Source organism: Equus quagga, chromosome 6 (genome assembly GCF_021613505.1).
Source record: "Equus quagga isolate Etosha38 chromosome 6, UCLA_HA_Equagga_1.0, whole genome shotgun sequence".
In the NCBI taxonomy this organism is placed as follows: domain Eukaryota; kingdom Metazoa; phylum Chordata; class Mammalia; order Perissodactyla; family Equidae; genus Equus; species Equus quagga.
In genome coordinates this window covers 55,703,945-55,730,160 of record NC_060272.1, presented here as the reverse complement: position 1 = coordinate 55,730,160, position 26,216 = coordinate 55,703,945, and the positions used below count along the sequence as shown (strand labels likewise).

At 40.2% G+C, this 26,216-nt stretch overlaps 1 protein-coding gene across 7 annotated transcripts in view; it reads left to right on the top strand.

The window, feature by feature from the left end:
* The window catches only part of ENOX1 (ecto-NOX disulfide-thiol exchanger 1), a 535,380-nt gene that overhangs the window by 96,207 nt on the left and 412,957 nt on the right, over positions 1–26,216 (top strand). For 3 of the 7 annotated variants that reach the window (XM_046663938.1, XM_046663939.1, XM_046663946.1), the window contains exon 2: positions 11,037–11,102. The exons of 1 other annotated variant lie outside the window; for it this stretch is intronic. The gene's annotated coding sequence lies outside the window, so the exon portion shown is untranslated. Of the gene's footprint in view, positions 1–6,870; positions 6,974–9,377; positions 9,519–11,036; positions 11,103–26,216 lie in introns of those variants that run through there. 3 more of the 7 variants (XM_046663942.1, XM_046663940.1, XM_046663941.1) reach the window with 2 other exon arrangements.

Below are 26,216 nucleotides of genomic sequence, written 5' to 3'. Positions count from 1 at the left end.
AAAATTTGAACTACAGAATAATGTAAGAAACAATAACCAAATAACTGTGGTTGATTTTTATTTTACCCTGTAGACTGAGTACTATTACTTTAGGATCATACCGCTTATATTTGAGGGATTTTTTTTGAATTTTTAAAAACATAGGCTAACCAGGAAAACAGAATTAAATCATTTTTAATCAACAAATCCATTTTTTAAAAATTGCATATTAGTGCTAAGTTAGTGATTTTGGCCCTGATGACTAAACAAAGGCAAACTTAATTTTTCTCCTCCTTCAAGGTGGCAGCTTCCCCATTAAGCATCCTGTACCGAGATTGCGTGCGCAACATTTATTGTAGCACCTCCCAGATTCCAAGTCAGTGGGGTAACAAAGGATGATATTTTATCGCCTCAGTGAAGTCCGAGGAAGTCTAGTTAGTGAAATTTGCAGCACATGGAGTCAGAGAGTACAAAATATACTAACACCATATTCTAGAAAGTGCAGGACCTCAAGTCAGAAGATCTGGGTTTGAATAAAGGTTTTTTCACTTGTGTGGCATTGTGCAAGATTATAAATCTCTTTGAGCTTGAGTTATTTATTTAATAGTGCTTGTGTCACATAGTGTTATGAAAATTAAATGACACAGTAGAGTGAAAAATGCTTTGCAAAGAAAGTTATAGTGTGTACTTGTGTAAAGATCTTTATAGAATCATCACTGTCATCACTATGATAATTGGCAGGCCAGAGTTTCAGGTGTCATGTGAGGATAATAGGGCATTTGACATTGGGCTCAAGCTGTGAAGGAAAGACAAGAAATAGTGCTGTAGAGAGAGGCTGTTTTGACTACAAAAGAAGAGTGCCAGCATTTGCCTTATTTTTGCCTACTCAGTTCCTTGCCTTTTCCAGTGATCGGGGCCACTGGAATCCTGCAGCCTTCTGCTTCCAGTCTCTGGAGTTGCATCTAAGATGTCTCATAGTGGTGTCAGAGGCCCACCACCTTGAATGCCTCCCTGGTTTCTAATCCACTGCTTCCTTCCATCACTCCTACCTGTGTGCTTGTCTGCTCTCCGGGCCTCCCATCATTGGTCCATCTTGATCACTGACTCAAGCTGTCCTGGGAGCATAGTCTCTGAATAGAGTACCCTATAAATTACCCCCAGCTTGCCTTCACTCTTGCCATCTGTGTTTCCTGAACTCTTGCAAATCTCAATTACCACACTATCAAAAACGAAAGAAAATTTTAGTGATGTGAGAAAGAGTTAGGAAAGTGATGTGTCCAAGTGGTAAAAAGGGTTTTCTGCAGGGCAGAACGGACAGGGAGATAAGGCCTGGATGGAGGATCTTGATGTGAAGGGCATCATGGTGAGAGCCCGTGGGCAGTTTCAAGGGCAAGTGTCAACTCTCCTTTTGTGTGTGGTGAGAGCGTATCACTTATGTGCCTTTATGAATGCATTTGGTAAGAAAATTATTGGTGGAGGAGAGTGAGTTCTATTTTAACATAAATGCTCACCCACGGTTTTAGCCCTGAAAAGTGGTTTTCTAAATCTCCAGGTTGGAGGACAGGATGCAGCTGACCAAGCATCTCACACTCCTTTCTCCTGAACCCCTCTGTTTGGATATTCTCAGTCCAGGTATTGTGGGTGCCGCTAACTGTGACCATGCTGTCCATTAGTGGGGCCTGCGATGTAGGGGTCCTTTGGGAAAACGTTAGTAGAGAAGAACAGTTGAGAGGAAGTCTACAAATCAGCAAGAAAACAAACAACCCACATCCAGTCAGCGCAGAGAGTGTATGACTCACAGGGACAAACACAGAGGCGGACACCCCCTTGCTGTTTCCCTGTCAGACTTCAAAATGTTGTGAGGTGGGAGTCCTCGCAGCTTCTGAGGGAGAGCCTTGCGGATGAGAAATGAAAGCTGATTTTTAAAACTTGTGCAGGTAGAATGCAGACTAGACCGCATGTCCAGGCCTCCCAGTCCTGCCCCCAAACTTTGTCTTCTTTAAATATGATCTGAATTATTTTAGTGGTAATTTCATCTCGTTGAATTTTACTCCTTTAAATAACGTTGCAAAGACCAGACCTGTCAACTCTTTGGTTCCAGTGTTTTTGTTTTCCCTTTTCCTAAAATGTGTTCAGTGCGTTTGGGGTTTTTTGAGAAACGTACAGAAGAGGTGAGGAAATGCAGATGAGGTGTATAAAGAGGTTCTGTCATGCCAGCGAGTCATGGGCACATGTGTTTCTTCCATTTATGAGGATGCTTCATCAATGTAACCCTTAGGATGGTGTCCGAAGGGCTTGTGCACAAGAGACCTTGTTGTTCGTAATTAAAATGTCCATTTATAGATCTAAAAATGTCACATTGCACTTAAATACTTGATTTGCTTTCTGTAAGGTTTGCTTTCTGTTATCGAGTTTTTGGTTTTGTCAGCCACATTTTATACATGATTTAAATAGCATCTAGACAGGATGAGCTAAAGGAGAGGTGGCAGCAGGGCCCCCCTACCTCCCCTTCCCTCCTCCAGAATGTGTGTTCTCACGTTGAGCACAGTGCCTGCAGGGCTCCCTGCACATTCTGGATGACATACAGAGGTGTGTGATGAATGATGCGATCTCCTATAAGGAAACCTGGTTCCTAGTTTCGGTTCTGCTGATAACTTGCTGTGTGACTTTCAGTAAGACTCTTCACCTCATTTGCCCTCAGCTTCCTTGCAAGTTAATAAAAACAACAGTTCTTTCTCTTTATTCCTTGAAAGATTGTTGGTATGATTTCAAATTTGCTTTGAATTGTGAAGAACATCTTTTAAATATTATATATACTTACATATATCCGTATATGTAGATATATGTAGATATATATGTATATATATATATGTATATATGTGAGTGTGTGTGCCTGTGTATGTATCACACACATACATTTGCTGTTCACAGTAAGGCAGAAATCAAGCAAACCAGACTTGAATTCTCTTGGTGGACCAAGTGGTTGAGTTCTCCCAATCACTTCTATAGGTCTGCCACATGCCACCTTGTGTGGTCTTTATACATAGTCCTCCAGAAGGATCTTCCCCATCTCAGCAATGGTGTCTCCTCCCATTCAGAAATCATCTTTGGTTTCTCTTTCTCCCTCACTCCCATGTCCATTCTATCCATCACCAATTCTGTCAGCTCTTCTTTCAAAACATGTTTCAAATCCACACACTTCTACTGCTCCCACCCTAGACTGGACCACCATGATCAGCCTCTGTTGATTGCCTCTCTATAATCCATTTTCCACACAGTGACCAGAGTGACCTTTCAGAAGAAATGTAAAACACATTCTGATGAGTGCTGCTTAAAACTAGTCAGTGGTTCCTGGTACTTTTAGAATGAAACTCAAAATTCTAACCATGACCTCCCAGGCTTACCTTGATGTCATTCTCATTCCTTCCTTGTTCATTAAGCTTTAGCAAAGCTGGATGCCTTTCAGTTCTTCAACACACCACACTCTTTCTTACCTTAAGAGGTTTTTTTTTAATAGACTTATTTTTTAGAGAAGTTTTAGGTTCACAGCAAAATTGAGCAGAAATTACAGAGAATTCTCATGTATCTCCTGCCCCCATTCCCCCCACATGCATAGCCTCTTCCACGATGGACATCCTGCACCAGAGTGGTACATTTGTTGCAATTGATGAACCTACACTGACACCTTATTGTCACCCAAAGTCCAAAGTTTACCTTAGAGTTCACTCTTGGTGTTGTCCATTCTATGGCTTTTGACAAATGTATAGTGACGTGTGTCCACCATTATAGTATACAAAATAACTTCACTGCCCTAAAAATCCTCCATACTTCTCCTAGTCATCTCTCCCTCTCCCCAACCCTTGGCAACCACTAATCTTTTAATCTCTCCATAGTTTTGCCTTGACAAGAATGTCATGTAGTTGGAATCATACTATAGCTAGAATCATACTTTTCAGATTAGCTTCTTTCACTTAGTAATATATGTTTAAGTTTTCTCAATGTATTTTCATGACCTTAAGATTTTTACCTTAGCTTTTTGATCTGCTTGGCTTTTCCTGTCCACTCTGTTTCACCAGCTTCTCGTATCACATCAGCCTGTTACATGTTCTTCATAGCATTTATTACCCTCTGACATTTTCTTTTTTACTGCCTGTCTCTGCCACTAGATCGTAAGCTCCATGGGAGTGGAGGTATTGTGTGTCTTATTCCTGGCTGTACCCCGAGTACCTAGAGCAGTTCTTGGTGCATAGTTGGTGCTCAATAAATGTTTGAAGAGTTCAATGCATGAATGACCTGAGTATTAATCCTCTTTAGCTTTACTCTTCTCCTCTACTTGGCTTTCAAGGTGACAAACTCTTTTGTTCACGCTGCTCCAGGTTTTGTTCAGAGGAGGAGGCAGACGTTCATGTTAAGTCACTGAGTCTGAGGATTATTTCTTGTTCACCTTTGGCTTCTGAAGCTCTCTTGGTTGTCTGCTGAATTTAATGGGTCTCCAGGCGAACGGCAGTTGGTAGACTTGGTGGGGATCAGTCACATTGTGAGAGAGAACAGAGGCAGTAGAAAATGATTAAGGGAAAATAGCAGAAAAGTATGATTTAACTTTTATTGAGTCACACATTGTACTCAAAGCTGTGTATAACATAAAAAGCGAATTAGGAGGCAAGTCAGATATAAAATAAGTGAGCACACACAAGCACACAAATACTGCAGAAAGGAAGGTATTTCTTCAGATGCCTTCTCTCATTTACCGAACTGTAGTCTTATCAAAATATATAGGCTCGTTCAGGAGAGAAATAATGCAGCCGGTGGTGTTTGTGGCCCAGTCATGCCCTGTAGGGCACAGAGAGGCCTGCAATTTCATGACTGCTTTTAAAAGAAACTTTCTCTAAGGCTAACAGACTTTCTAGGGAGGCCAAACCAAGTGAAGCTGAGTTTAATGTTCTCATTAAAATGTTAAAGAGGCTTTATTCATGAAAGACTGAAGCTGTAATTGCTTTATCCTTGTAAACTATGAAAATATGTGGTGATATCTTACAGAGGCAGTCACCCAGTCCCCTCTGTCGGGAAGGTCTGCTTAATGGAGGGCTTGACTGCATCTAGGGACTGAGAAGTAGATGGTCTGGCTCCTGTCTTTCAGGGATGTATGCACTATTTGGCTACTTGATCTTGAGTTCTAATTTGGAAATTATATGAGAGATGAATACACATATATTTTACTAAAAAAGGGCTCGCTACCCAATGCACACAAAGAGCCAATTATTACAGTATCAGCCTTTGGGAAGATAAAAGTAGCTTTATTTGTGTGATCTGCAAGGAGACAGGAGGCATATGCTCTCAGATCTGTCTCCCTGATCCAGGGCTTGGAGCAAAATTTATGGGATGAGGGGCAGGGCTGTCTGAAGTGTGGGGATAGATGATTGGAGGTAAGGAGAAATGAGGTAATTGATGATCGGCACAAGGGTAGTCAAGCTTCATGGCTCTTCCTAGGACGCATGTTCATGAAATGGTAGTGAGGGTGGAGTTTTCAGCCCTTTGACGTCAAAAGAGTCACTTATCTGGCATTTGCACATGTCCAGTTGATGGATTGGTGGTCTCGCCTGGACTGGACAAGGGGTCTCAGTTTCTGAAAAACCACTTTTTTTTTCCTTTAAATCATTTTATTTTATTTATTTATTTTTGAGGAAGATCAACCCTGAGCTAACATCTGCTGCCAATCCTCCTCTTTTTGCTGAGGAAGCCTGGCCCTGAGCTAACATCCGTGTCCATCTTCCTCTACTTTATACGTGGGACGCCTGCCACGGCATGGCTTGCCAAACGGTGCCACGTCTGCACCCAGGATCCGAACCGGTAAACCCCGGGCCGCCGAAGCAGAACGGGCGAACTTAACTGCTGCACCACTGGGCTGGCCCCTGAAAAACCACTCTTAATTACTCTGTTGATAAGATGAGATCCGTTGAACTGGTCCTAGAGGGCCCGTGGTTACATATACACACATGCCCGCAAATGTTATGGAAGGAAGTCGTTTTTATTCTGCCTATAGACAGTGGCATATTGAGATGAGAACAGAAGAAATCCAAAGATGCTGAGGTGCTGGAGGAACTGAACAGGAATCCCTTGGAAAAGCTATCATGTGAATCACAGAGAGAGAGGGCTTTGGGAGGTAACACATTTTTCTCCCCTGCTTCCCTACTCTTTGCCATCCTTAAGGCCCCCATGCAAAGACATCACTATAGAACTTTAGGTATTGAATGCCGATGGCAAATACAGCTTCCTGGAAATACTTAGAGAGCTGTGGTTCTTGTATAGCTAGGGAACTGTATTGCTGGAAACCTCAAATTTGGGGGAGGGGAGGTTAAAACATGCTATCTTTTCTCCAATTCCTTAAGATTAGAGAACCCTGTTTGTTGAATGGTAACAAATCTGGGTCTCATGATATGCAGTATAGTAATGTAAGTAACATCTAGGGATTGTTTTAAAACAGTTATTTTTTTCTTTTTCCATTGATGGGTCATTTGGATGCTTTACACTGGGTCAGATCTAAATTAAAATCTATGTGTCCTAGAGCTGTCAGAGTTTTCCTTTAAGTGCTCGAATCTTTTTTAGATGTGAGTGCAGAGCATTTATTAAAACTGGCTCAAGTCTGAGGGGGCAATGAAGATGCAAGTTAACATTAGGAAGTTCTCTCTATATGATAGATTGGATATGTTTCTAAAGAGTTCTTTTCTGGAGGGGTGACCATCTCAGTCCAGTGATGTTAATGGTGTTCATGATAAAAACAGCTTCTCATAGTTTTGAACATGAAGAAAGTGAATCCCAATTTCTGGAACAGTGTTGATTATATATAAGGAAATACATTTTTTAGGTTATTAACAGATTCAGAGCGAGATATGAAAGATTACCACCTCTGCTTCTAACTCGATTGATTGATTTGGAGTGACTTGCAGTTCCTGTTTTGGGGAACCTGGTCCCTGAATTCTGAGATGAATCCAGAGAGGTTAGTACTCAGGGTTCTATCCAGCCACAGCTGAACTCGTAATATCACCTCTTCTCCTTACCCAAGATAAGATTATAATCTCTTTCCTGGTCTGTAGAGTGAATCCATTCGGGACCTTTCTTGGCTTGCCTAGAAAATCTTGGTGGACTGTGGTCAGGTCCTTACTTCCTACTATGACTCAGAAACCATTGAAGAAGTGTAATGGTGCAATGAGACCATCAGTAATAATAGAGTATGTACAAAGTACAGTAGTCCCCCCTTATCCACGGTTTCGCTTTCTTTGGTTTGTTACCCATGGTCAACTGCAGTCTGAAAATATTAAATGAAAAATTCCAGAAATAAACAATTCATATGTCTTAAATTGCATGTCATTCTGAGTAGTGTGCATCCTGCTCCATCCTGCTTGGGATGTGAATCATCCCTTTGTGTAGCATTTCCACACTGTATAAGCTACCTGCCCCTTAGTCACTTAGTAGGCATCTAGGTTATCAGATCAACTGTTGCTGTATGGCAGTGCGTGTGTTCAAGTAGCCCTTATTTTACTTAATAATGGCTCCAAAGCCAACTTTATCATTAGTTATTGTTGTTACTCTCTTACTGTGCCTAATTTATAAATTAAACTTTATCACAGGTATGTATGTATATGAAAAAGCATTGTGTATATAGGGTTTGGTGCTATTTGAGCTTTTAGGCATCCACTAAGGGTCTTGGAATGTATCCCCAGCGGGTAAGGGGAGACTACTGTATCATGGGAACAAACGGAGGGGTTGACTAATTTATCCTAGGCTACTGTATGTTTTTGAGAACTTTTATCTACCTTTTTGAGTTTTTCTGTTTCTTATTTGCTATTAGAATGTTGATTGTCACATCTGACTGCTCAGTGTCCCAGCCCAAAGCAGCCCTCTTCCCTTTCTAGCTCTTGGAGGTCAGTTATGTCCAAGACCCTGTGTTAACCTTATGATTAGATGGTAATACCAAAAACCTAGCAGAAATTTTCAAAGTGCATTAATATGTGATAGTATTTTCCTCTAGCTACTTAGTTCTGTTGTGTCTTAGACTTACAGTGAATGGTCAGTTGATTGATTAATTAACTCACTCATTCGTCAAATATTTTGGGAGCATATACTATGTGCCAGGGGCATATACTCCATCTAGGGACTGGGATAAAAGGGTGAGCAAAACAGATTTGTCTACAAAGTTTTGCTGATAGTTCACAGGGACTGAAAATAAAAGAGTGAAATACCTAAAAAAAAACCAAATTGCTTTTCTGCAATTCAAAGAATATGTGTGAAATTGCCATATCCCAGCCTACTCTGGAGAGTTCTCCATAAGTGCATTTCATGTCAGGAAGTGGTACCAGACATTTTCTATATTACAATAGTCTCCATATATTTATTAAGCTGTAACTTGTAAGGCTTCCTGATGGGGCATTAAATGAGCCTTTTTGTGTACTGCATTGTGTCTTTGTCATGAAGCACTCTGTTAACTCCAACCTGTGTCATTCATCTGCCCTGGGCTGGTAATAAGGCACATTTCAGTCATTCCAGGAGGGCCTTGTGGGTCTGCACAAAGAGGGATAAAACTAAGAAAGACTTGGGTTCATGGTGGGGTGGAGGGAATGCACTTAGGCAAAACCAGGGATAGAATGGAACCCTTCTGCCTAGTGTGTTTTACATGTTTGTACCCTTTCAGCACAGCAGCTGAATAGCCCAGGATTGTTCTACATTTTTAAAAATCCTAAGAAAATGCTAGCTGACTACCTTTCTTAAAGTATTGTTTTTCTTCTCAACTGTTGACCTGGCTGGCAGCAGGTTAGGAGAATCTGAGAACTCCAAATATGACAATGAAACAGTAGAGGAATACAGAAATTTTCCTATCATTTCTAAGCTCTGTGCTTAGGAGGGCTGGCCATATGCTGATAACAGAGATTTGACTTTATGGAAGGAAAGAGAGCATGGAAAAGGGGAATAGGAGTGTGGGGATGTTAGTGAAGAAAAGGGGAAAAGATCAAGGCAAAAAGGGTGAAAGATGTTCAGTGGTCATTGCTTCTCTCCCTTATCTCCTCCTTCTCACAAAAGGAGCATGTGAAAAAGCAGGCAGATTGAGAGGGAAAAAAAAGAGAGTTGAATTAGAGATGGGAGGGCACTCAAAGGTATCGAGGGAGAAGGAGAATGAGTCAGAAATCACAAGAGTAAGTGAGGGGCAAGGAGATGGGGTAGGAACTATTTAAATGCAGGGAGAAGAGAGAGACACCAGACGGGAGTGCCCACTGTGGTCACACTGAGAACCTTCTATTGCTCCCAGTGGTGCACCTGCCAAATAACCAGTGTCCCTTACCGAAGATGTTTTCCTGACTTTTGTATTAACTTTAATGTGATTCTCTTTATGGCCCCTGTGTTGCCAGTTGCAGCTGCATTGACACTCCGTGTGATCAAATAGCAGATGTGGAGGCGCAGTTCTGTTATCCCTGCCACCTTGCACCAGAAGCCGACTTCTGAGTCGATGCTTCTCCTGTTTGATGTTTGCCCTTTCTCCTTGTCTACAGGTAGGGGGGTTGAAGGTGAAAAATTGTTCCTAAGGGCTGCCACACTTATAGTTCATGCATACAGATATTCAAAACAGTAGAAAAAATGATAACATCACAATCGAGTGTTTTTCCTAAATGAGATAGTTGACTCTTTCATTGCTGGTCTGGGTACTTGCCCTAACCCAACAGCACACGTACTGTGCCTCCAGGTGGGCTGCTCCTTGAAAAATCTTCCCTCTTTTTTTTCAAAGCTCAACTCAGGAAGCCTTTCCAATACTCTGGGTCTGGATCAGATGCTTTCTAAGTGTGCAGCAGTGCCCTCCTCTGCAGCCTGGCTTCCTGTGCTGACCTTCCCCTATTAGAGGTACCATTCCATGCTGCGATTTTTGTCCTTCCCTAGACTTTGGCTCTTTGCACAATGTTGGTTATTACTGAGCACCTAAATAGGTGTTCACTAGCTGGTTATGTAATGAATGAACGGCCTATCATGCCCGTCTTGTGTACGGAAAATGCAGTTCTAGAATTGGCTGTGCTTTTGGATATCAAATTTTTGTGTGTGTGCTTTATGATGAGCCTACATGTTCTGGAAAAGAAAAGTTGATTTAGCCAATGGTAAGGGGTTTTTGGGAGTTTAGTAGGATATTTTTTCCCCTCGACTCATGCAACTAAAGAAAAGAGGTTATGATTCCATTAACTCCTGGATACCAGAGGACAGTCTTGAAGTTTCAGCCAACCTATTTCTTGTGATCCTAGTAATTGCAGGCCAGATTCATAAGGCACTTCAAAGCCATGGGTCTCAGACTTTAATGTGCATAGGAATCACCTGACGATCTTGTTAAAATGCTGATTCTGTTTCAGTAGGTCTTCAGTGGGTTCTCAGATTCAGCATTTCAGGCTCCCTGGTGATGCTCATGTTGCTGGTCCATGGACCAGACTTGAGTAACAAGGCTTTAAAATACTTTCTCAAAAATAAAGTTGGGATTTAGACTATGAAGATATCTACTGGATGCATTTCATAGTTTGCAGAACAATAGCTTTTCCGAGAGAAAACTTGTAATTGTCTAACTCTTATTTCAACCTGGAAATTTGCAAGAAGTCTTTCCCACACTTAAAAATAGTACATCCAATACTGGTCATCCCCCTGAACTGCTTTTGATTGATACTTTAGGTTGTACTGCCCTTAATTAACACACAGTTTTATTTATTTAGACTTTCTCAGATTTGGGAGGCCTTGGCCCTGGTGTAGTTACTTTAGCAATAAGGACTATTTTTAAAGCAGAAATATTCTTTGGAAGATTGGCAGTTGAAGTGCTGTGTTTACGGTGAGACCTTCACATTTATTGATTGTTACCAGGTTAGCACCATGCAGAGACCTTCTGCATGGGCAGTCATTTGGAATGGCTGGAAATAGGAAAGGGCAGTGTTCAGCTCGAACTTTGCAAGCAAAAACTTGCATCTGCTTACGTATGTTCAAACAGCTCTCTGAATTTGATGTTTAAAGTTTTTTTTTTTAACAAGATGGCCTTTATTTTACAGGTCCTTTGCAGCCAGCATGATAACGTATTTATAACACGTGGAGGAGAGAGAGCTCACCATGCTCAGGTAAAGGGATGGTATGTACAGCAAGTGACAAGCAGGACTAATGGCAGGTTGTTTGTCACTGTATGAGAAGTGATTCAGCTTAATTATACTGTTGACATCATTCTCTCATATGTGTTTTAGTCACTTGTGCCTGGGGTGCAGAGGGCCTGTGGTAGGTGAACTCAGTGAGCTAACGTGCATTTGGGGAGCGTCTGTGAAGTACCTACAACAGGGCCTCTGTAAACAACCAGTAAGGAAACAGCACGGTCACTTGAAATCTCTTTCCGTCTTCTACAGAATTAACATAGAATTATTACTATTGTTCATCTTTATTACCTTATCAGAAGGCTTTTATCTTTTCAACATTTGTGTAAATATGTGACTACTGAAGAATCTTCTAATTAAAGCCTTATCTCTGTCCCCTAATCTGAAGTTGCTGTTCTAAATGTTCTTTGCATTTTCTTCTTAAATAAATGCATGTCCCACAACTTTGATTTGCCAAAATAGGTCACCAAGATTAATTTTCTATTAACCTTTATTGCTTCTATTTTTTTCTAGTCATCTTTTTAGAGGATTAAATGGTCCCCATTGGGTCAGCCCTTATATAGGGTATAAACCATCTTTTTCTGTGGTGGCCTTTGTGGAACGACGTAGATAGTGGTGATCTGTGGTCCAGGGACTGAAGCTGGCCCCATTAACTGAGTTGAAGCATCTGTAATTATACTCACATGAGGAGTTCTGTTCACCATGGCAATTTTGTTATTGGCTTCACTTCTTTTGTGACCCAGTCTGGCAGCTGTAAAAATGTAGCACAGACTGGTGGCTTAAACAACAGACACTAGCATCTCACAGTTCTGGAGGCTACAAGTCTGAAAGCAAGGTGTCCGCAGGGCTAGTTCCTCCTGAAAGTTGTGGGAGAGAATCAGTTCCATGCCTTTCTCCTGGCATCTGATGGCCTTAGACGTTCCTCGACCAATAGATGGCCATCTTCTCCCTGTGTCTTCACATCCTCCTCCTTCTATTTGTGTTTATCTCTGTGTTTAAATTTCCCCTTTTTTTTAAGGACACTTGTCATATTGGATTAGGGAGCACTTCAATGACCTCGTCCTAACTTGACCATCTGCAAAGATTCTGCTTCTAAATATTAAGGTCACATTTACATGTATGAGAGGTTAGGACTTCAACGTCTTTTGGGAGTACACAATTCAAACCCTAACACTGCCTGGGGGAAGCGGACTTAATTCCTCTTGGCATCCCCTAAAGAATGTAGCACGGTGCCTATTGCTTAATATCGGTCGAATGAGTGAATGGCAAAGACCATAATGGCCATGGTCAAATTTAATTTGAAAAAGCAAAATACAGTGACCAGAGGTGGGCAGGTATTATGGTAAGCCTTGTCCTCAGTGAACTTAATGTCAGGATAGTCTAAGTTAAACAACATTATAAATGTTATAACATTTTTCCTTTAAAAGTAATAGCATGTAGGATTTTTATAGAATATAGCCCTCTATGTGAGCAAGTCATGTTTTCTCTGTTGGCATCGTAGGCTGAAATGCCAATTTACATGCTGCCTCTATCAGTACATCAAGATATCCTTCCAGCTAATTCAATACCATTTAAATCATACTTAGCTGGGCTATTCTTTCTTTCCAGCTGCATTGCTTTGTGCTTATTAAATTTAACGTTCTGTTCCCTAGCTCTAATTTATAAATGCTATCCTGAAACAGAGCTGCTCTAGTTGTCTCTTCTCTTTTTTCTATGCTTCCTTAGCTCAAAATTATTAGAAGTTATCTTTTGAGGGTTTAGATTTGAGTGTTGATAAAATATGAGTATACTGGTCTCAAGGTAACACTTACATGATGCATTCTTTGGAGATATTTATTTAGAAAACCCTTATTTCCCATAAGGGTAGAGAATTCTGGCCACATCTACCATTACTTTGAGGAAGATTATCTTTTTATACCAAAAGGACGTCTCCTGCTGAGAGAGGTCAGAGGCCAGTGGCAGATTTCCTCCTGGGAGTGAAGGAGGCAGAGCCTTAGGAGCTCATTTCACTCCCTGAGTTAGTGCTGCATGTAGGTAGGCCAAGGTCTAGATATTGACTTTGTGGCTCAGGCCCCCGCCTCCCCAAGGCTGCATGGCAGGTGGGCTGGAATAGTTTACTTACAGGCTTCTCAACCCTACAGAAGATTTCCTGTTCCTGGCGGCTGGGCTGCAGGCTGTCCCATAGCCAAAGATAGCATTGGCCTAGACAGCGTTGGATTTATAAGATGATGACAGGCAGTAGAAAATGAAAATGAAAATAAAAATTCACTTTAGCATTTTTCACACTGACGTTAGTCCTAAGAAAATTGGTAAATCAAAGGACAAATATTTATGAAGTGTGTGATACCTGCAGGCACAGTTCTACCAGATGCCATGTCCGGATGTATAACTTCATCCCTGTGCCTCCACTGCTTGTTTTTCTTTTCCATTTTCTTCAAGAGCTCACCACTCTCCATTAGAGGCCTTCTATAACTTACCATGTAAATACCCTTGTGTGGTTTGTGAAAATGTCTACAGGACTTAATTAGAATTAAAACAGTTACTTTGTTTTGGTCACACAATGACCAGATCAGAGTGCTGCTGGACTAGCCCTTTGATGATTACATGTAGAGTTTGGTGAGCAGCTGCATTCTGGTCAATTAAACTGTCCTTAAATATGTTGCTAAGTGCTCTAAAGTGTGTACTACTATAATTATAATATTCTAATAAATCTTATTTTAATAACTAGGTCATTTTATGAGTACCTAACACTTCTCTACTATTAAAGAGAAACCAGAAACAAAACCTCAAGTGCCTTGAAAACTAAAAACTAACTTATTGTTGCTTAGTCTTTTCCCCATTTCCATTTTGCATTCTCCAATTTCACTAATCTTAGATTTCTAATAATTCAGATGTAAGAGTTTGGTAGAATTGATAATACATTCAGGGGCCAGCCCTGTGGCTGAGTGGTTAAGTTTGTGTGCTCTGCTTTGGTGGCCGGGGGTTCATCGGTTCAGATCCTGGGCACAGACATGGCACCTTTCATTAGGCCACACTGTGGCGGCGTCCCACATAGGAGAACTAGAATGACCTACAACTAGGATATACAACTATGTACTGGGACTTTGGGGAGGAAAAAAAAGAGGAAGATTGGCAACAGATGTTAGCTCAGGGCCAATTTTCCTCAAAAAAAAAATTTCATTGTTAAACTCTGATTTTTAAAAAGGGAAAATGATTTTTATGTCCTTTTAGTTAGTAATTAACATGGTAGGGTTTTTTTTAGACCCTTGAAATTAGAGTGTATTTATGAAATATGGGAAGAATTTTGATTAAAGAAATTATAATTTGAATCAAGATTCTATCAAACTTTCAAGAAAATATTTGCACATGGGTAAGTTAAAATATGAATCTTAGTGTTTGCTCTCTCTAGGTTCTTCTTCTGCCTCTGTCTCCTGATGATTCCTTCTTTGTTTTTTATTTATTTATTTTTTGTGAGGAAGATTGGCCCTGAGCTAACATCTGTTGCCAATCATCCTCTTTTTGCCTGAGGAATATTGTCGCTGAGCTAACATCTGTGCCAGTCTATTCCCTTATTTTGTATGTGGGATGCCGCCACAGTATGGCTTGATGAGCCGTTGTAGGTCTGCGACTGGGACCCGAATCTGCTAACCCCAGGCCACCAAAGCAGAGCGAGAGGACTTAACCACTACATAACTGGGCCAGCCCCCCTTCTTTGTTTCTTTTAAACCCACGAGTTTATGTTTAGTACTTTTAAGCTGATAGTATAAAAGTAGGGAAGAAGAGAAGTGGGCTTCTGGCATAGAACTCAGAAGCTTGGTGTTCTCCATCTCTTGCTTACCCTACATTTAGTTATCACTAAGCTGTGTCAAGTTTCTGTAATTCTTTTATATTTTTACTTTCCTTCCCTTTTTCTCTTGTTTATTTACACGACCAGTCAGTTTGTTCGTTCATCCGTTTATTCATATATTGTCCTTTTGTGCCAAAAATTGCTCTGGGGATAACGTCAAGGACATTATAATTTAGGTGAGAGATAATCACATAGAAATTGCTGCTATGATGGAGCTATATACTGACTACACCTTACACCTAGGAAAAGAGCACCTAAGTTGGCTTGGGGGAGTCAGAAACTGCTTTACGGGGAAGATGGCATTTGAGTGGAGATTGGAAGGAGTAGAACATTGCTGTGTGGACCAGTGTGGTGGAGAGAGAACATTCTCAATGAGACCAGTGGCAGCTTAGCAGGGAGGTCTGAGGGAGCAGAGTGTGCTTGTCTACTCCTTGTTGTTTGCATGTTGCTGGCGCGTGAAGTGGGAATGAGGTTGTGGGGCTAGATGAGGCTCTTTTAGGCAGGCAAGAGTCAAATCTTGAAGGTCCCCGTACATACTGCTGACCCTTCCTTTCTGTCTCATGTCTACAGGTTGTAGTTGCCTTGAGGTCATCCTCCACATTGCCTTAAAGAAGTGCTCATCTCCTGCCAAACTCCTCCCCAGGCTCATGGCTTCTAAAGGGAAGTCAGGCCTTCCCAGCCGGGTGCTTGAAGGTCTCAGCCTTTTCTCTCTTCTGTTTACTCTGTAAATCATTTATTCAAGCTAGCTTTGTCTGCTTGGCTTCTCACGCAGTTTGTTCCTTTCCCCTCCTCGCGTCCCTTTCCAAAATCCTCCCATCCTTCAAGATCTCACTCATATTCCTGTCCTTTGTGAAACTTTGCTCATGCATAATTGCACCCCTTCTGAACTCCAGGAGAACTTTCAATGAACTCTTCCTATCACAGTTTTCACGTACCGCTGTGTATCATTTTTGTACTACTCTCAGAAGGACGACCACATGTTGAGGGGAAGGGTTACCTCCCCGTTAGGTATCCTGTTTATGCTGAAAGTGCTTCTCCTTGCATATGGTAGACGATGCTTGATGTTTGTTAACAGCATGGAGGGGATCAGAGTTCCTTTAACTTGTAAGGCCGTTACAGAGGTGGAACTGAGCGATTGATTAATTGTCATATGGATGCGGCAGTGGTTAGTATAATGTCCAGATGAAGCTCTTGCAGGGCAGAATAATTGTCAGTGAAAGTAGAAGGATTACATTAAAAAAAGGTAGAAACATGTATAGAAAAGAGGTCCACTGTGAAAACCAGTTAAACTTCCCTAAAGCTTAGACACGGGGAGAAGAAACTTAGAAAGCCATTAAGCCATATGTGACTGGTCATGACAGTGAGTGACAAATGACTTAACAGGTAAAAGCACCTTTATTGCGTTAAGATGCTCTGCATCTTTATATGAGATGGCCTCTGGAAAACGTGATTCAATTTAAGACTCCTCAGTTGCAGATCTGGAGACAATCACAAAATCAAAAATATATTTATGAAAGTCTGTTGCCACTGAGCTCAAAAGACCATAATCCTATTACCTGTGATTTTGAAAAGGGTAAACATGAATAACTGAAAGGAGATATTGATTAAAGAAGTAATATGAACGGGAATAATGGAATTAAAGTAATTGAGGCAATATTGGGCCTAATGGAGCTTGTTCTCTTAATGCCTTTCTTCTGCTCTTTGTATTGAGTTGGCCCTAAAGTCAATTGGACTGTGCGCACAGAAAGAGAAGGACATAATGGAAGAATTGGTATTGCTGTCTACAAAATCAATCTGTTATTCTTACAGAAGAACATCAATCAGTCTGTGAAATCAATTAACTGGAATTTTTTACCTTCAGCTTATAAGATAATGATACAAATGATGAGAAAAAACTATGACTTGCACATAGTAGGTACTCAGTAAATGTTTCTTGAATTTAAAACCAAAGGATACCATGGATTTAATTTTAAAACAACATCAGTGTGAGTCCTTTTGTCAGTACTAATTCAGTCCTGTTCCTTTTACTTGACTGGCTGTATCTATAGTACTGTAAAGTAGATTACTCAATTTCATTGATTTCTAAAGTGAGCTCTCTCACATTTCTACTGCCAGGCAATCCAAGCCAGCTTCAGTGACCTTGGATCTTTGCATCTTTTAGGGTCTGAACTGTTTTCTGTGACTAGACTTTCTGCCCTATCGAGCACTGGCAGATTACGTTTTTTTTGAAACATCACTTTGATGACATTACTCCCTATTCAGAAAACTTCAGTGTCTCCTCTTTGTCTATAAAGTGATGGGCTCATTGTACTTTAGAGTTCATTCCCTGCTATACGGTTTGAAGAGCTTCTGCATTCAGACTTCTCCCACTACCCATCTGCACTTCATTTCCAGTAGCCCCCTACCTGGACCCAGATGTGTGTCTTCCTTGTGTCATCCTGTATTCAAACGTCCACAGTTTTCTCCTTGGAATCCTTCCTCGCTTATGTATATCCATCTAATTAGAGTTAGTTGTGCCTAAGGCAGTAGTTATCTTCCTTAAAACTATGCATTATCAAAAACCGTGTTATATAGACAATTATTTCAGTGGGATGAATGGTATTAGGGACTAGAGACTTGCAGGCGCTCCATAACCAAGTTGTTTTTATCTGCAGTTATTTCAGTCATAATGGTATTGTTGACCTTTTTAAGAGTATAACTTCAAAACCTGAACATCACTGAAAAAATATAGCATTTTGCTGGATCTTTTTTCACAAGTTTGTAGTGAACTCAACTGGTATTTAAAAAAATTATTTCAACATCTTAATGATCGACTATGGTGAAAAACAGAGAATAAAGACTCAAAGCGGCTGAACTGTAGCGGAAGAGCTTTTTTTCTTATGCCAGCAGCCTTATTTTGCATAAAGTACATCTTATTCCCCAATCAATTGATCACTTTATGTCTAATATGCATTATGCAAACTCTGCAGAAGAATTGTCTATTTATTTTTATTTTTTCAAAACTGACTTTAAGCTCTTTTTCCTTCACTGAGTTTACCTCTTACCGTTCCACTCTTTTGCCTGGTGCTTTTTCCCTCTGAATACTCTTTTTCTGGGTTCATTATCAATTCAAGGACCTCTTTAATAGTTAACCTTTTTGAGAATTTTAGAGACTGTTCTGAAATAAGGGCATATTTTTATTTCTCACAATGACCAACACATTGTAAGGGCAGTGAAATATACTAGTTTATAAGAGCATACAATTGTAAAATTCAGTTTTGCCTGACTCCACAAATTGCTGTTTTCCCTACTTCCTGTTCCTCCTAAACATTGGGCCTTATCTTAATGGTAAAAATAAATAAATGCCATAAACAAAAATTTGAGTAATCGCCATTTCAATGTCAGTGTGAAAGGATGATTGATAGGTTTCAGGTTAAAGACGAATACATGTTTTAGTTCCTGGTCCTTCCCAAACTCCATTAAAATGATGTTTAAGGGATTTTTTTTAAAAGCACACATCTATAAGAGCAAAGAAATGGGGCAACAGCTATAGCATTTGGGATCTGGGATATAGATGGATAAGTGGTAGCTTACTGAGCATGCCTGAGACAGGATTTTAACCTGGCAGAGGAGAAGGAAGAAGTAGCCTCGTTTGCACTGAGGAACTCTGCAAAAGCTCAGGAATTTTCAGCAACAGGAACCCTTTGGAAATGAGAGTGAAGATAGGATTAAAATTAGGAGCATTGGTTGAAAGTTCAGATTCCCCTCACCCCCTGACTTTATACAAGCAGGTAACTGCCTCTTTTCCACTCCGACAGAGGAATGGAGATTATTTTTTTCTGATAGAGATGATAAAATAGAAAGTTTCGGGATTGAAAGGTATCAGGGAAAGTTAAAAATGGTATTATATAGTCTTGAAATCAGGGAGATTGCATTGATATACCAAATCCTGAGAACCACAGCCATCTTCTTGCCCCATAGCCTGAGGGCAGCCAGGTTGATACCCTATCTGTAGGAGACTCCAGGAGACTTCCTTGGAGTTCTGACCTAGAAATTTAAGGATACTGACATCAGGGGTCCCTCAAAGAAGAGGCCTAACCAGAAAAATCCTAAAATAAATCCCAAATCAGCACCCCCTCCCCAAGCTTCCTGTTGACTCTCTAGTTCCCCACTCACATATCATCAGACAGCCAAGGATCATCAGAAATTTTAGGAAAGTCTCCATCATGAGAGACAGAAACTAAAACATGCAAACAGAAGAAAAGCAACTTGGAGGAAACAGAACCTTTGCAGGAAGAAGGAATCTTAAAAAAGACATCATTAGTATCTTCAGAAACATAAGGCATGATATTGCAATCATGAAACAATTTATAAGGGTCAGGAGATAAAGTTAAGGAAATTTCCCAAGATGTGAAATAAAAAGAGAAAGAATAGAAAATAATATAGAAAAAATAAGAAACTTCTAGGGTTGGTCCATGAGATCCAATATGTGAAATCGTGATACCAGGTTGAGAGAATATAGAAAATGGAGGACAGAGCACCATTGAAGAAATAATTCAACAAAATTTCCCATAACCAGAAGTAGGAGTTTCCAGATTAAAAGATGATACTGATACATCATCATGAAATTTTATGACTCCATTGTGCTCCCATAAATGACAGGGCAAGTCAATAAAAAGAAACACCTGGGATCCTAGAGATGGAAGCAACATAAGAGCCAGCTGTGCAGCAGGACTAGGGATGGACTGGTCCAAATTGGAGTTGGAGGAGGGGTTCAGGAAAGACTTCTTGAAGAGGATGAAACACCTAAAATGTTTGTGCTGAGAGGAGATTTACAAATCTGGAGGAGGCTTTGGAGATAACCTCATGATAAGTATATAGAAACTAACCCAAATTAAATATAGTAATGATTCACTCCAGGGAAGACAGAAAGTAATATCAAAAAGGAAATGTAATCATAGAATGCTACATGATTCAGCTTCTAATAGTATCATCGTGGCTATAATGATATAAAAATGGATGTTTAATATAACCAAAATTGTGGTAAAATGCTGAGAGGAAGAGAACGTGGGGCATGTATATGTGTGTGGAAGAAAAACCCAACCCTCGTCTTCCTCATAGGGAGGCCAATAGATAACACTTAAAATTGAAAAACAAAGTAGTAGTAATATAAGCTGTTATCTAAACCACGTCTCAGTTTTGCCTCATTATGGCACACATAGAAACTGATAAATAATGTAATAAGCTGCAGACATCCATTTGGGGAATCTTGTATAGGTGGGAGACTTCCAAATAAAATCTTTTCAAGTTTTCTAATGAGAGACTTGAGCTTGCTTTCATGAATATAACTTATTTTTATATTGCTTATGTGCCTGACATAGTTAAATATAATTCTTCTTCTTCTTTTTTTTTTTTTTTGGTAAGGAAGATTGTCCCTGAGCTAACACCTGTGCCAGTCTTCCTCTATTTTGTATATGGGACATCACCACAGCATGGCCTGATGAGCTGTGTGTAGGTCCACACCCAGAATCTGAACCCACCAACCCTGGGCCATCAAAGCAGAGTGTGTGAACTTAACCACTATGCCACTGGGCCAGCCCCTAAATGTAATTCTTGATCAAGATTTCAGTGATTCTCCTCTTCAAATTCTTGTTAGTCCCTGTCAGTTACTACACAAGTAATGATAAAATTTAAGCTATTTCACCACTCTTCCAAATTTTGCAGGTTAAAATAATATTTAAAAAATTCAATAACATTAGTCCTTTTCTTTGCTATATAAAGACAATACTCTGATGCTTCCCATTGAATTTTTTCCTATGAAGTAATTAAAAATAATGATGAGGCCCTGATTTGTAAATGTATGTTCATTGTTGGAGCAGTCACCCCATAGGTATCTTGGATGCCAATAAAAGAACATATTAGTCTCAAATGGAAAGAATTATTTGAAACCCATAAACAGAGAATTTGGGGAGCTGCTACTTGTACCTTTGCCCACCAGGTCCTCCTCCTCAACTTTCTAAACCCCCAACTTTAGCCCGTGTACTTTGTAATCTGGAATGCAAACTCTTCCGGCAGCCACTCCATGATGGGCGGTGTGTCTTCTGCAGCAGCCTATTGAAATGGCGTCCCTGGATGTGTTTAATGCCCCTCAGCAGAGCAGTGGGTACTGTGCCTTTGGATTCTGGGGAAGCTGATGGCCAGTTATGACCTGTCTAGAGGCCTGTTTGTCCTAGGCCCCACCTTGTTCCCTGAGACTGAGGGGTGTCAATAGCTCTTAGCAAACCTGGAACCAATTCATAACACGGCAGTGGGCCGAGCCCTACCGGTTGGGAAGCACTGATTTCCAGATGTGGAAGCAGAGTCCAAAATAAATACTTGTAAAGAGTTGAAAGCATTTAACCTCTGGGCCTAGTACTACTTAACAGTTGAAACTGTGTTATGAATAAATTGGTATAAGTATGTCTCATGTGGTTGTGTTAGATCCTCCCTGCCTTTTATTTTATCCAGGCATCGGAGAGAGCTGCTTTCCACTCTGTTTTCATGAGATGAGCCAATAAAATGTATCCAGTTGTGGAATATGGTCTACCTCTCAAATTCAGAGGCTCTTAAGTTTGTAGATTATCTATATGCTATATTTTACCATTTTGTCTCAGGAATTAGGATAAAGAAAAGAACACTACATCTGAAGACAGCAAACTTTATTTTTTAATAAAAGGAGAAAGAAGTTGAAATTAATGGGAAATATAACTAGTGTTTTGTACTTTTGATTATTTTCCTGCTGTGCCTTTAACATGCTCCTAGGGAAGTCAGTAGTAATGTTTTAAGAGAAGAGTTAGGAAATGGATAGTCACTCTGTCACTAAATTAGCTGGAGAAGAAGAAAGGCACTTGAGAATACATAGCGGAGAATGCTCTGCTTCTGCTTGGGGCACGGAGAGCGTGGTCCTTTTGGTGCCCTCCATATTCAAGACTGAAATTGGAAACAATGGTGCTTTAATTTACTACTCAGTTAATGGGTCTTCTGGTTTGCTCTCATTTTTCAGGCTTCTAATATCTCCTTAAACTGTTTCAAGGCTTTTATACTTTTAGCCTGAGGTCTCTGTGCTTTATTTTTCCTTTTGTTCTTCAGACGCTTTCATTGCCTCTCCCAGTTTCATCTTCTGAGAGGTTCAGAATAATGCATGGTATGCACTGAATAATTTGGATGAAGCTTGTGACATGTCTTGATGATGTTAAGCCACTCAGAATCCAAGAAAATAGTCTCAGCTTGCATTAGCAGTAGATTAATGCACGTGAACTTTGAAATCTTAATTTTTAAAAATTTACATTTTTGCCAGTGATGATTGAAAAACATTGGCATTTTTTCTATTCGCGTTACTGATTACAATTGCAAATACTTGCAAAAAGTGCTAGAATGACTTCTCACTGTTCCATGAGAAACAGAGTATTTCTTTTTGTACCCATTTAATGGCTATTAAATATTTAAAAAACAATTTTCCAAAAATACATCCATAACTATATGTAATGTGCATAAATCACAATGGGAAATGTATTCTGATATGCATGCTGAATAATACTTGTGTAGATAGGTTTACATATCTAAGAGAATTTACCAAGAAGAAAGGTTAAATTTGGGGGAGGTTTCTCATTTGAGACTTCATCATGAGAATGGTAAAAATAAGGGTACTTTCGGATGAAGTTGAGATAGTGATTACTCAGGTAGTTACCAACTTTTTGCCCCAGGATTTCCTGGATGTGAGTCCAAACCTTATGATCTGAATCAAGAGTGGTGGAAAACCATGATGAATTAGTTATTTGGAATGTGGGATCAAGGAAACCTATCAGCTCTTGAATTTTCCCAGTGGAAAATGAACAGGGGTAATTTTTTAATGTTAAGGGATATCTGTTCTGAGTAGAGATTCAAAGGAGATCAGGAACATATTAGGGGGAGGATAATGGGAGAGGAGGGTTTGTCCCACTGTCTGGGGAGCAGAGAGGGTACAGTGACAGGGGTAGGGCAGGGGAGTGGGGTCACAGTTGGGAAGGATGAGAGTCAGGGGGAAGAGGGGAGTCAGCTGGTGGACTTTTAGATCTGAGGTTGACATTCAATTTCAGAAGAAACATTTGGAGCATTTGGCAACAAGTGACATGATCAAAATGACATTTAGGGGAGGTGATTCTTGCTGTGGCTTATAAAATAACTCAGAGGAGGAGGAATGCGGCTGACATGATAAGAAGGATTGCAGCTGAGGGAGGAAGAGGGAGAAGGGGTTGGATTTGATGACAGGATTGATAGAGAAGGCAGAAGATAAAGAGAAGTTACAGAGAAGTTTCAGTCAAGTCTGGATTGCTGCCTTGGGGAACTCCTCCCATCCCTACCAGTCCAAAAAAACAAAACCAAAAAAAAAATGGGTATCCAGAAGATTATACAGCAAATGTTCAAATGCCTTCTGGAATAGGTCAGTTCTCCTTCCAGCTTACAAGTCATGGAACAGTGGAAATGGAACAGTTTGCAAAAGATAGACATTTGTTAAGTTGATCTGTTGTGGCGTGGATGTGCTATGACCCTTCCCCTCATTCCACACACTCCCAGGAGATCCTACTGATGGCAATAAATAAAGGAATGTGATAAGAGCTAGCAGTCATGGAAGGAAGCACAGGCCTAGGATCATCTGTGTACACAGTAATTGGATCAAGGTGTGTGTAGAAGCATTCCATGTCACAGAGAGAAGGGAAGAGCAGAGGCTTGGAAGCCGACATTGTGAGCAGCTGTGTGAGAAGGCCAAGGGAGAAAAGGAGCCAGAGAAAGAGCGGTCAGAGTGGCATTAAACCCATGAAATTGTTTGATCTGAACTTGAAATGGATATTTGCTTCATTAGAGCTGACTGTGATTTGTGCTTTTAGGCCATAAATGAAGGGACAGTTCCATCCCCTAAGACTGAGCATCCACAGAGAATTTGTAATATAAATAACAACATGTCAAGCCCCAAAACTAGCATGGCTACCAGAAAGATTTTCATGAGCCCCTCCTCTTTTACAAACACAATTCATCCTATTCTTCTTAGAGTTCACTGTGAAAATTCTTTAAATGGGTATCAGGAAGGAAAATCCTGCACTCCACAGTGGTGGAGCTGTTTAAACAAAATGGGTGAAGGTGGTCAAACTTCTAGTTATAAAAAAAATAAGGCCTGGGAATGGAATGTACTGTATGTTGACTATACCTAATAATACTGTATTGTATATTTGAAAGTTGCTAAGAGAACAGATTGTAAAAATTCTCATCACAAGAAAAAGAATTTGTGACTACGTGTGGTGATGGATGTTAACCAGACTTACTATGGTGATCATTTTGCAACACATACATATATCGAATCATTATGTTGTACACTTGAAACTAATGTAATGTTACATGTCAATTATATCTCAATAAGAAAGAAATTTGAAAGAGAGTACATTAATTTTAACATTGTAATCAAAATCAAACAACACTCACCCACCCACCAGGGTGGATTATAATACTGTACACTTTGTTAGTTCTAAACTGGAAATCCCTTTGAATCTTGTATCAGTTAGGGCTTTTCAGAGAAAGAGAATCAATAGATATGGGGGTGTGTGTGTGTATATAGTATGTTGTAAGAGATTTATTTTAAGGAATTGGCTCATGTACTTGTGGGAGCTGGCAAGTCTGAAACTCATAGGGCAGGCCAGCAGGCTGGAAACTCAGGCAAGAGTGATGATGTAGCCTTGAGTCTGGAATCTATAGGGCAAGTTGACAGGTGGAAACTTAAGCAGGATTTCTATATCATAGTCTTGAGGCAGAATTCCTTCTTCCCCTGGAATCTGAGTTTTTGCTTGTCAGGCTTTTGACTGGATGAAGCCCACTCAGATCATCCAGGGTAATCTCTTTTACCTGAAGTCAACTGATGGATAATGTTAAAGACATCTACAAAAGTCCTTTACAGTAACATCTAGACCAGTGTTGGACCAAATAACTGGGCACCATAGCCTACCAAGTAGACACATAAAATTTTAACTTCACAAATCTCTTGTTTTGCCTATTAGTGATTCAAAGGTCACAGTTTTAGTGGTACCTTTTTTTTTGGTCAAATTATTAAAAAAAAATTATTTGAAAAGCTGGGCAACACTAGAACCTTACTTCTGTCCCACAAGATGCCAAATGGTCTTGTCTGCTCTGCCTGGTGAGGGAGTGGGCATGGCTGGTGCAGGTTCTGGACTTCTTAAGCTCTGCAAGGAGACTGCTCAGCTGACTGCATGACAATCACATGGGAAGTGGGGAGTTAATATTTCCTGGGAAGACTTTTAATGTTAGAATTTACTGTCTTTTGCACATATAAATTTGAAGCCTTAATGTTATGCTCTTCTGGTTATTTGCATTTAATATGCATGCAAATTCACAATGTATACTATATGCCGAGAACATAATTTATAAATTGGTACTTTCCCTGGTTGTTAGCAATTTTGGCCGCTTTAAAAATTAATCCTTTGAAGAAATATATGTTTTCAAATTTGTATGTAGTATCTTTAGTTTCCAGACAAAAATATGTAGTACATTCTCTACTGGAAAGGTAGATCTCTGTTGTAACGTTCTCTGTGTTTAAAGAAATGATGCATAACGCTAAGGGTTGGAATGTTTTTATTTCTCTTTCCTACGAATGGGTTTGGATTAGGTGTTTCAGATGTTTGTTTCCATTAACAATGCTGAAAAATATGTGTTTCTGAAGCATGATTGCAACCTACAGCATTCTGGTACAATTGGAGGTGAGTCTTTTCAGGTGATAAACACACCTCACATAGCAGAATAGCACATTGTTCTTTAAGTGGAAGATCAGTTCTGCGCTGCATAACCAAGAGTGGGAGAATCCCAGAGAGAGACTCTGTCGCCTCTCTGGCTGCCATTTGGGCTTGTTGTCTTGGCAACTAAAACACAGCCATCAGTTCTTTCCTCAGGCAGGGAACTCCAGTCATCCTTGACTCCACCATGACCTTTTCTCCTCCCCCTTCCAATCTGTCACTGGCTTCTGCCAGGCAGCTCCCAGGCAGCTTCAGATTTTTTCTTCCTCACACATCTCCAGGCCACCACCAGGTTCTATTCTTTCCCTTTTGGATGATGGAAACCTCATCACTGGCCTCCTGGCTTCTCAGCTGCTTACCTCTTCTATCAGTCCCAAATAAGGCCTCCCAAACCTTCCTTCCAGCTGTTGAAGAAAGTCATCTTTCAGTTTAGACCTCTGGGAATTCAGCATT